The following is an 11,516-nucleotide window of genomic DNA, read 5'->3' on the forward strand; positions in this document are numbered from 1 at the left end:
CCCCTTTGCACGGCCAGAGCTGCGGGATCCTTGGCTTAACAGGAACAGGCTGCAGGTATTTTCCCTAGGGCATTGGTGCAGATGGGTTTAGAACAGCCTGATCATCTGAAGCCTGCCAAGGCAGCTCAGCAGAAGGGAAAATACACTCGATCCCAGCTGGAGTTATTAACTTCTTTTTCTTTTCTCCCCTACCAAGACAGAAACGCTACCTTCATCTCCCGGCGACAGAAGCAGGACAGAGAGCGTGCAAGCTCAAGGCAACCACAGAAAAAGCCTGTGCTCTGAAGCCAAAGCTTGGAGTTCATGTAAGCCCCCCGGGCTGGAATGCCTGCGGCTGGAGCCCAGGGCACAGAGGCTTCGCCTGCAGCCACCACCTCACAGCCCCGGCGGGGGCATCCAGCTGGTCCGAAGCAATTTCTAACTCCGCACCAGCAGGAAGAGGGTACAGTTTGTGTTCTTCCCCCCGCCTCCCATCACAGTACTATAATCAAAATGCTTTTTGTTTTGCTGGAGCTTAATTTTCAGTCTATGACTCCAAACTTACCCTTCTGGGATTGGGTTTCAAACTCAATTCCATATTGGAAACCACTAATTTTCTTAGTACCATTTTCGATGTGGTAGAACTCTGCTTTTAAAAGAATTGGGCACAGGAAAACTGCTTATTTCCATTATTTTTAATAATAAAAAAATAAAAATCAAGAACAATTCAACAGATTTCATCCCTCGTGGCTCTCAACCCCAGATCCAGTTTCGACTCAAGCACAGCCCTAAAACTTGACCCTCTATTCAGCCTCAAACCCCAAACCTTTCCATGGGCTCTGGGTGGAAAGTTACTGACCCTGTATCTGAGCCAATTTTCAAAAACACAAATAACTTGCCTGATGAAATTCTTGTAGGAAAAAAAAATTATATATATATGCATGCATACACATACACACACACACGCCATATATACCAGAAGGGATTAAATCCTCATGTTGCAAGAATTTAATTTAAAAAAGCTAAGACATTGTAGGAATGCAAAAATATCACCTCAGCCTGGTAACCTTTGGCTTAGGCGTGCACTTCCACAGCTAACAAACGGGAACGTTTCCTTTCCAGCGCTGGGAGGACCGGTGCCACTCAGGAATGCCTGGCTTCAGCCCAGTTAGAAAAGGAAACCAGCAACCCTTTACTAGTGGGGCCTCCGCGGGCTCCCGGAGTCAGCCTCTCATCCCAAGGGCTTGTTATAATTCCCACTTTCTTCATCACGCTCCAAGTGCCCCATTTCCAAAGGTGCTGCTAAGGAGGACCAAAGAAGGGTCTTTGCAAAACACCACTATGTATTTTCCCGCTGCATATCCAGGTTATTATTTTTTGTTGTTCTCGGGAGATAACGCACGATTTGCATCCATATGCTGAGCTCCAGGGGGTTAAAAGGAGAACCGTGCCCGCTGCTGTCAGCTCACCGGGGTGAACGCCATCGAGAAGAACAAACCGGTGCCTCCGGACGAGTCCACTCCAACCAGACAGAAACAGTCCTCAGGAAACATTCGGTACCTGCACGGGGGCAGGAATAAGTTCACTTCACACCAAGGTTAAGCGTTTAATAGGACCCTGTGCATTAGCAGAATTCCTGGCACGGCTGAGCCTCGTTTAAAAGGTGGATGGGAAACTCTCTGCCTTTTGGTCTGGTCTGATCCGAAGTTAATCACAGCAACCAAGGGACTGACCTACAGGAAACAATCCTCCAGGTACTGACGTTACCCAAATAAAGCTAGCAGTTTCTGTACTTTATTGGCTGTGTTTTCCCCCCCAGCAGGCTTAATTTATGGTAATTACTAGGAACTATGGATTAAATTAATAAAAAGGAAATTATTAAGGTTTCCTGACCCAGAGGCCAAAGGTAAGCAAAGAGAAGCAAACTGCTCTAGATGGGAGCACTTCCCTACTGCTTTCAGGGAGAGCAGAGAAGGTCTCTCAGCACAGCAAGAGAGGGTAGGTTTTTGGGAAGAGGCTGTCTCCCCTCGGATGCTGGCATGCTGGGGAGGACCATCCTGGGAGCATCCACCAGCCTGGGGAGCCTTGAACCATCACGCACAATGATTCCCTGGCAGAGGAGTGGGCTGCTGCCACCTTCTTGCCTGAGCTATGCACAGTGTACGCAACACAGAGTCATACGCTTTACGTTAGCAAAGAAATAGAGATCTCTGTCGGACGGGAAGAGACTATAAAAATAATAAAATGCAGAAATCCAGCTTAATTCAAACTACACCAAAGCCCAGAGTCCTGTTCTAAATCCAGCTCTGCCAGCTGATCAGAAGAAGTAATTCTCTCCTGCCTGGGTTGGAACACATTTATTACTGCTTATAATTCTTATATATGTCTTATACTTTAAATTAGCATTTTGAAAGCTCTTACGCTGTTGCAAAGTCAGACCGTTAGTATTTGCCAGACCTGGCCCTGCGATCTCTGCTGGCCTGGGTATAAATATGGATCGTGTTCATCAAAGGAAGAGCAGGGTGTACCAGTGGTGGGCCAGAGGGGATGGCTCCTCCTCTGCTTTCCCTCCAAGACCAGTGCACCAGCAAAGACACCAAGTTTTGCTCTCGATAACGACCTTTGAGCTCATCACCCCTCTCTCCTGCTGAGGCCCTCCCTGTGTTCGTTTCTGCGACAAGCACTTTCAGCTTCATTAGCCCCGTTACCTGCCCCGTGTCCAGCGTAAAGCCTATTAACAGCACAACCTGAAATCCATCTCACGCTCTGCAGCCAGCTTTGGGCTCTACAAACAGCTTCATCCATCATGACCTTTGCTCTACCAAGAAGTCTCACAATTTTTAATACCACGTATATCTATCTTAGAGAGAGAGAAAAAAAAAAGTCTGGATAGCCTTTTGATATGAGGTTCACAAGAATATCTAAAATCACCTCCCTCCTTATACAGATCAATTAAATGCAACATGCCCTCAAACGGCATTTAAGAAAGATCTGCTACAAGCTTGAATCCTGAGAAATGCAGCGAAAAGCTCCTGGAAGTAGCTCTGGCAGGGCAGGCATGAAGAAGCATAACCAACATTTACAGTGGCCAATTGTTACAGTGAAAAGCAGCCTGCCAGATTGTGTGTCACTGGGGAGGGATATCAGCGTCTGATCTAGGTAAGGACGGGACACGGGGGTACCTGCAGCCTTGTCAGGCTCAATGCTCTTGTGTAGTAGGTTGAATAACAGAACAATGTTTACATTTCCCCTTGTGCCCTAAGTAGTTTGGAAGCTGGGCACCTGAAAAGCATGAATGATTTTTAAAGCAGCGCCAGTGTCGGCTTCTGATCACTAAAGCCTTGACTGCTCCTTTCCAGCACCCAAACAAATAAAAAAGAAAACTAGAAAAACCAAAGCAACCCCAAGTCATTGCTGCTTCTGAACCTGGATGTCCAGTAAAACCCATATAAACGACGTAAAATTCAGCAGGTAGCTCATCCCGTGGGTACATCAGCCATGCAGCACAGTGAATATAGCAACTCGAAACACAACCATTCTGCTGAGAACCCGATGAATTCTAGCCAAGAAAGAGTTTTTTTTGAGTTTCTTCCATATTAACACACTGAAACTTCACATTGAAAGTCCTCTAAATCGACAGACAAAACAACATGCAGTTAATGGCAAAAAGCATAAATTGAAGCATGTAGGAAACAAACCTGCGTGGATTGGAGGGTGATAAATGTTGTTAGGGGAAGCTATATAACAAAAATAGATATACTGGGTGGAAGCAGTAAAAACTTTAGAGCTTTAATCGAGAGGATGGGAGGTCATGACTGCATTTGTCCCTTGGGCCAGTGAAAGATGGGGTGACTTGTCCGACACATTTCTCATTTCTCCTTACCGCTGCCCTCTGTGCACAGCATGCCACCTTCCTCCGTACTCTTAAGGTCTCAGCTAGCTCTGATCCTCACAGAGCAGGCACCTAGGCTCAAGAGCGACGTCCCCCAAAACCCCTCACCTAAATGATGAGGGTTCTAGGGAACTGCTAAAAGGCAGAAAAGAGATTTTTTTCCTCTACGATCCGATTTCACGGTCACGTGTCTGCTGCAGACATCAGAGATGTCAGAGCCCTGAACTTCTCCCATGGCACCATCAGGGTGAAATCTCCGTATGCTGCACCTCCAAGCCTACCTGACACAAACCAGGTCTCCTCCAGCCTCGGTCACCACAAGACTCGTCCAGTTCTTTGCCCTGGTTACCAACACGGTTGTGCTAAATGTGGTGACAAGTGCCGTAGGACGGATGCTTCAGGCGCTCGAACAGCTATTGGATAGCCGCAGTTTTCCATCGTTGTCAAATCAGGGTGACCACTTCATGGTGTAAAACGTTATTTTGCTGTTGCCAGCCTGGATCTCAACAAATTTCAAAAGGCAAATGGGTAGTTTCAAAATTCAGCTCCATCAGTCTCATCTAAACTCCGGTGCTCTCCGGAACAGTGAGTCCTAACCCAGTTTGTACTGGACCATTGAATTTCATCCCAGGCTCAAGTGGTTGTCAGTCCATCAAACACTTCTTTGAAAACTGATTTCTTGCAGATGACCACGATTGCTATAAAACAGTATTTAAAACCATTCTAATATTTGAAAAGAACTTTCCTCTTATATCAACCACATGTTTGAGAAAGGGCCTGGGGTTTACCACTGCTTGGTGAGAAAAATAGCAAGAAAGAGAAAGGATAATGGGGTGATAATGACTGGAAATGTATGGATTGAATTTGGGACCTATTTAAATACAAGAAGACAATTTGCGACTCAGTGGTATATGCAAACACAGAGAAATGTTTGTGGCCAAAGCGTGTATTTGAACATAGAGGAATGTTTTGCGGCAAACTGTTTTTCTTTTGGCGCAGGCAAACTTGACCAAGTTGCCAGCTGCTGAAGTTGTGGTACCCACCCCAGTCCAAGCAGATGGACTGTGTCTGCTGGGGAATTTCTCAGGAGACTTCCTATTTCACCATCCCCACTGCAGGATGCCAATAGTTTGCAACCACCAGTGCTGACCCCCATCACACTGCAGACCACAGCCAGGAACAAAGCTCCTCCTTCACCATGTGCCTCCAGCCTTCTCCCTCTGACCTATTCCTAGGTGACATCGTAACTTAGCAGTAATTAGCAAAAGAGCCAACAGGAATCTATACTTCAGTCAGGAGCTTCACTGCAATGGGATAATTTTTGTTGTTGGACGTTGATGCAGTTGGATTAGATGATTGTTGGGGGTCCCTTCCAACTGGAAAGATCTTATTCTGTGCTATTGTATTCTATCCCGTCCTTATGAAAGAAACCATAGTCACCAGGTCTGGTCCCACTTGACTCAGAGAAGCGGTGTCTTGTCCTCGGAAGGCTCAGGGCTTTGGGTTTTTTTTTGCGGTGCTGCGTTTAAGGAGTTTGGTGACTGCCGACAACACTTAAACCTCAGGTGTAGTCACCGCCAGGCTTCTGGGAATCTGATTATTTTGATAAACAGTTTGTCACTTGCTCCACTAGAGGCAGGGAAGTCAGGCTGAATTTTGCCTTTAAAAACTATAAAACGTGCAAAATAAAATTGCCTGAAAGTGAATTGTAACTTCAGGGATGCTGCTTTGTGATCCCTTACATGAAGTCTCATTTTAAAGAAGATTCACTTTGAGTAAAGCCTCATTAAGGACTGAACTTTTACATCTCCATGAAAACTGAGGCATATTGAAATAAAAAGTAAAAAAAAATAGTTGGTGCCTGAAGAGCACATGAAGATGTAGAAGACACACACAGAGCCGCCACACAAGACCCTAATGGCTCTCATGATCGTTCGCAGTTTCACTTGTTCTTTTCCTCCTTGGTGTGTCCCATCTTTCCAAAAAAAGATGCAGAGCAGGAAACAGGCCAAGCACGAGAGCACAGAGAGGCTTATAAAAACATTCTTCCCTATTAAGCAACTGGGCTGATTTTCACTGTATAAAAGATGAAGTAGACCGAACAAAATGCTTACCTATACATCTCCATTTCTGATAGAAACCCTAGATTGCTTTTGTCACTTTAGCACATGAGCACGAGGCCAAATGAAACACATGTTTACAACTATAATGAGGATTAGCTTTGCACTAAAAAAGTTGAACTACAGTCAAAATTAGATGGTGACATGGGTATTTGCCAACAGCATTAAATGAAAAATAACGGAGTATGAGGTTTCTGGAATGAATAGAAAATGTATTGTTTAGAGACCTTTTTGGCCAAGTATCAACATATGCCAATACTTAAGACTTCTTGTTCTTATTTACTTACCCCAACAATAAAACAATTGTTGTTTTGTGCCAACAGCCTGACAGACTGGTCCTGTACCTTAAGAAATAGAGATTGGATATTATTTCTTCCGTATCAGCTTCAACCCACTTTGCAAAAAAGAAAAAAGAGAGATGGAAAGTAATTGAGTCCAGAAGAAAGGAAATAAGTGAAGGAGGTAATCGATTTTAATAACACACAGCATCAACACGCATTAAGAAAATACATAAACCAGAGAGGGAAAAAAAAGCGCTTTCCCATCGCAGAAGACCAGGCAGCGTTCAGCGTTTGCAGCTTCATCCAGCCCCAGGCAGAGGTTATCGGTGAAGCCTCAACAACAGCAATGACTGATCTTCCCCCAGCGCCCTCCGCCAGCGCAAGCCCGGAGCGGTGAGGTAACCACCATCGTTCCCGTTACAAAAACAAGCAAACCGATGAATTAAAAAACCTAGGAAATGCTCTCAAAACCAGAGAACTTGAAATGCTCAGACTCCTTCCTGGTCTAACTGCTTCTCTCCATGGTATTGCCCGCTGCCAGGCCACCCTCGTGTTCAAAATGAACTCACCCCTCGCAGTATTTCACACTCAGGAGAGTGCCTCTGTCCTCGTGCCATAACGCTACAGCTGGAACAGATAGAGACCCCAGCCAGAGCTCACTCGATTTTAAAACAGATCTTGCTAATAAAGACATCAGGAAAGCCTTCAAATTTTGGCGTGGTTTTCCCCAACCCTCTTTACTACACCCAGTCCAAGACAGACTGGCTCAGCTGGTCTTCAGGTGGCCTCTTCACGGGTGCGACATGACGTGGGGTGGATGGGGGCTGACCTCGTACCTGGCACAGGAGGGTCCTGCTATTTACACCGGGATAAGGTTCAGCTCTGTTAACGGGAAAATCGGCAAAACTCCTGACTCGCGCTGTGCTGCATCCAGTCTAGCACGCTGAACGACTGCTTGCGTTATCGAAAAAAAATAATGACATATTTCTCTGACTTGCAGAGATGGAGTAAAGCTTAACTCATTCATGTTTTCAATCAAGCCACCAGCAATGGGTCCTGTGGGAATGCATGTAGAAAAAGCATCATTAATTATTAGTTAACCTACTCTTAAGGTCGGTTTGCAAACTCTCTGGTGGAACATTTCTGGCAGAAAACAATTTGTCAGTGATCAAAGTGCTCCATGAAAATGTCAATATGGACAACAGTCCCAGGGAAAACAGGCAGGGTCCCAGCAGAGCCCAGCCTGTTACACCAATCTGAGTCCTGCCTGCTGTCGCACCAGACCATCTCCTGGACAGTCTTATGGGGGGGATGGGAAGCAGAGAGCCTATGAGTCCCAGTTCCAAAGTTCCCAACTTATACTGGAGTACCTGGCCCTGGTCTGAATGGGAAAGCAAACTATGGGCCTGATACAACAAGCACTTCGGACCTTCCCTCACCATGGAAGATAACATCAGTGCTACATGCCCTGCAAATCAAATCATCACAACACCTCTAAGCCCTGGATCTTTGTGGTCAACCCTTCTGTTGGTCTTACAAATTGAGGAAACCCTACTTGATGTCAGGAGAATCAGCTCCGTAACTTGCAACACCTGGATCCTGAAGGCAGGGAGGATATATGAGGTCCTGGAGCCTTGCCAGTTATCTGGCCAGTTACCTGTGTTTGGATGGTGGCCTCACAGTCCAGGTCACCATCCTCTGAAGGGGGATGATCTCTCACCAGCAGCCCCCCACCTCCCCCTCAGAAGACACAGCAAGGCAGGAAATAGGGTTTTGTCTCTATTTGATCACTTACAGCAACAGAAAAGAGAAAAAGTGCATCTTCTGTCACAAAACCACCAAAGGACACTTCCAGTGAAATCTGCAAGATACACAAGTAATAGCCAACCAAATATTTGAGATTAAGGAAAGAGATTTATCTCTAGGAATGTGTATCCCTGAAGAAAAATATACAGTCTGTGCAGATCTGTAAAGAGAGGTGTCATGTCTGGGTGCCATCATCATGGTAGCACGTGGTTAGTGACCTACTAGAGCCTGTACCTTTTGGGCTACATGGTTTAAAAGCTCATGCCGGGTGTCAGTCCCTCGCCCCGAAAACCTGCATCAACAAGGGGAAAAAAGAAAGCGTTTTCAGCATTTTATAGACCAGGAGCTGTGACACAGAAGTGGTGTATTTGTGCCATTTAGCCAGGATCTCCTGAACCAAACCCAGCAGTCCCAAGGGCTACTGCCCATCACAGCACCCACCCTCCACGGCCACGCAGACACGGCCGTGACCGTGACTCAGAGAGGGGCCCCCGCACAGTCCTCCACCGACTGCCCCACTGCACCCCCTGTTCTCACATTCCTTTAGCACCAAGCCACCACGCTGGGGGGACACACCTTTTGCTGAACAAAACCTTGTGGTAGGGGGAGGGCAGATGGAGAAACCCTGTCCCAGGCTCCTGGGAGGACCTCTGCACGGGGGGCTGGCTGGGCACACTCCCCAGCCCAGCCTGTTGATGCCCGTAGCAGGTAGAAGGACAAGCAGAGGAGAACTTAGACTTGCTAAATGGATGATTTAGCTTTAGAGCTCCTCGTACTTGGGTACAGACCCATAAAGTCTATGTAATGCAATGCCTACAGTATCCACGCATTAATATAATGTGTCGATAGGGGCTGTATACATTCACCTCCTCCCTTGAGTGAGCTGTCCTGCCATCCCTTAAAAATAAATAAATAAAGGTACTGATCGCTTACCACCTGCGCTCTGGACTACTATCCTGCAAATGTTTTTGCTCTGGGAACATGAAGCAACATATGCTAGCATTAACTTTTCTGCCTTTTTTATATAGCTATAAACAGACCCATTGACTCCCCCTCTCCCCCACCCTTTTTTTAATTTTGCAAAAATAAATGCTTTCCTGGACAGTCAGAGTTCATTACTGAGACAAAGCACAGCTCCCCTTCTCTTGCGCACAAGAATCACAGAGTCATTTAGGTTGGAAACGACCTTTAAGATCATCAAGTCCAACTGTTTAACCCAGCACTGCCAAGCCCACCACTAAACCATGTCCCCAAATGCCACTTCTACATGTCTCTTAAATGCCCCCAGGGATGACGACTCCACCACGTCCCTGGGCAGCCTGTTCCAGTGCTCGACCACCCTTCTGGTGAAAAAGTTTTTCCTAATATCCAGTCTAAACCTCCCCTTGTGGCAGTATCCTCTCCTGTCGCCTGTTACCTGGGAGAAGAGATCGACCCCCACCTGCCTACACCCTCCTTTTGGGTAGTTGTAGGGAGCGAGAAGGTCTCCCTGGAGCCTCCTAAACCCCCCAGGTGCCCCCAGCTGCTTCCCATCAGCCTCGTGCTCCAGCCCCTTCCCAGCTCCATTGCCCTTCCCTGGACATGGTCCACGCACACAGCGAGAGCAGCAGGGGCAGGCAACAAAGGGGGTCACCCAGGGTAAGGGGGTTTTGGTTGTAGGTTGGGTTTGGGGTTTTTTTGTGCATGGGTAGTTTTCTTGGTTAGGTTTGGTTTTTTTGGTGTGTGTGTGTGTGTGTGTGTGGCGTGTCTGGGTTTCTTTTTTTTTTTATTTTTACTTTTTTCCCCTCAAAATCTTCATGAAAGCGGCAAACGCTTAGCTACGGCAGTGAGAAAGGAAGACAGAGCGCTGCTCGCATCAAGACCCCTCCCAGGTAGGAACCAGCCCTCAGAAACTCGACGCTAAGGAAGCCACGCTGCTCTCCAGGAGCTGCTCTGCTCCCACGCGCCTGCATCCTCCACTTGGCTTTCACCTTGGCAGCCTCCAGAAGACCCCAGCTAATCTCGTTTCATTCACATCGGGTCAGAGCACAAGCTTCCCAACAATGTAATTGCCTGGAAAACCCAATATTCCTGCAGCTGGGTCTCCAGGAGGGGTTTTCACACACCCTCTTGTTTTGCAGCAGGGGACAAGGACATGGGACCGGAGGAGGCGGTTACGCAGCATCTCTTCCTACTCAATTAACTCAGCGAGCCCGGAGGAAAGCTCACCATCTGCACAGCCCATGAGTCACTTCAGGACTCAGGCAGTTTACTGTATATATTAGTCAACAGAAACAAACAACACAAATCCCTAGACGTTAAAAGCCTTTTTACATATTTTTTTTCCTCCCTCCCCAAAAATTTGGCTACAGAACCCTAATTATAATTTTCTGGAGATTTTAAAAATATTTAATTGTGGTTTCTATAAACACAAAGATAAATTACTACTTCTAAATATTGGTTCTCAACAGTTACTAATGCCTCTCAGGGGGCTGCTTTTATTTTACTAAGACAGAAAAAATAAGTTGTAAAAGATTTTCTTTGTGTCTGTCTCTCTCATCATAGAGGGGAGTGGGGTTTGAAAAGATTTCTTGTAATCGCCACCGAATGCTTTCTAGCTGATGACTTTTGACAGTATTATTAAGTAAACTAAAGGGGAAGATTGATTTCCAAGATGATACATTGTAAAGTCATGAGAAATAAAATCTTAAGCTTTTATTCCAGAAAATGAAGAGACAGTAAATGCAATGAAGACACTAAGACAGACACTGTACCACCCACCAGTTCCCCTTTTAAAGCTTCCAAGCTGACTGGCAGACAGAGCTGTAATGAGAAAATTTTAAAAGTTTTGGGGCTTGGGCTTGGATGAGCAACACAACGTGTGTGAGCATCCCTGAGGCTTACCCGGAGTGTATGAGCTTCTTGGATCTAACTCCCGGGTTGCAAGATTTACAAGGACATGCCGAGGTATCGCATACTCACAGCTTCGCGTTGGGTTAAAAAAGTGCCCTAAGAGCATCATCTGTTCCCATGTTGCGCTGTTACGGCTGTGGATTATCAGTCTGCAGGTACGGATGAACGAGAAAATAGAAAGCAACTGGAGAACAGCCCTGACCAAGCCTTTCCTAAACGAAAGCAGCAGCACGGGGTTGTACCAGCTGCAGTTACACCTTACAGAGTTTAATCTCTCAATGTTTAAAAAAAAAAGTCCCTAGAAAGGGTGAATCAGGAACTGAGGATGTTATCAGGAACTGAAAATACTGTGATTGTGTTGACACAGCTGAAATACTGCTGCCAATCCTGTGAGTCCTCCGACACAGCCATCGGAGAAAGCTGTTTCTGTACCACACGTGGTTTGCAGCCAGTCTCCTGAGGTCACGTCATGGGTGGGAACCCCCCTGAGATGCGGGCACGGGGCATCCCCTCCCCAAGCATCCCCTCCTCTCCCAGTGCACAGCA

General features: G+C 46.4%; 1 long non-coding RNA gene across 4 annotated transcripts; it reads right to left on the reverse strand.

Moving 5' to 3' along the window:
• Positions 1 to 728: 728 nt before the first annotated feature.
• LOC121091932 lies at positions 729 to 11,236 on the reverse strand. 4 transcript variants are annotated; one of them, XR_005829090.1, is made up of 5 exons: positions 11,040 to 11,236; positions 8,301 to 8,370; positions 8,068 to 8,133; positions 6,279 to 6,335; positions 729 to 4,569 (listed from the first exon to the last, which is right to left on the reverse strand). It is a non-coding gene; the product is annotated as an uncharacterized LOC121091932 (long non-coding RNA). The 4 variants fall into 4 exon arrangements; XR_005829092.1 differs by lacking the exons at positions 729 to 4,569; positions 6,279 to 6,335 and adding an exon at positions 6,442 to 7,154; XR_005829091.1 differs by lacking the exons at positions 729 to 4,569; positions 6,279 to 6,335 and adding an exon at positions 6,442 to 7,328.
• Between the last annotated feature and the right edge of the window lie 280 nt (positions 11,237 to 11,516).

The sequence above is a fragment of the Falco naumanni genome, chromosome 7, assembly GCF_017639655.2.
Source record: "Falco naumanni isolate bFalNau1 chromosome 7, bFalNau1.pat, whole genome shotgun sequence".
Classification (NCBI taxonomy): Eukaryota; Metazoa; Chordata; class Aves; order Falconiformes; family Falconidae; genus Falco; species Falco naumanni.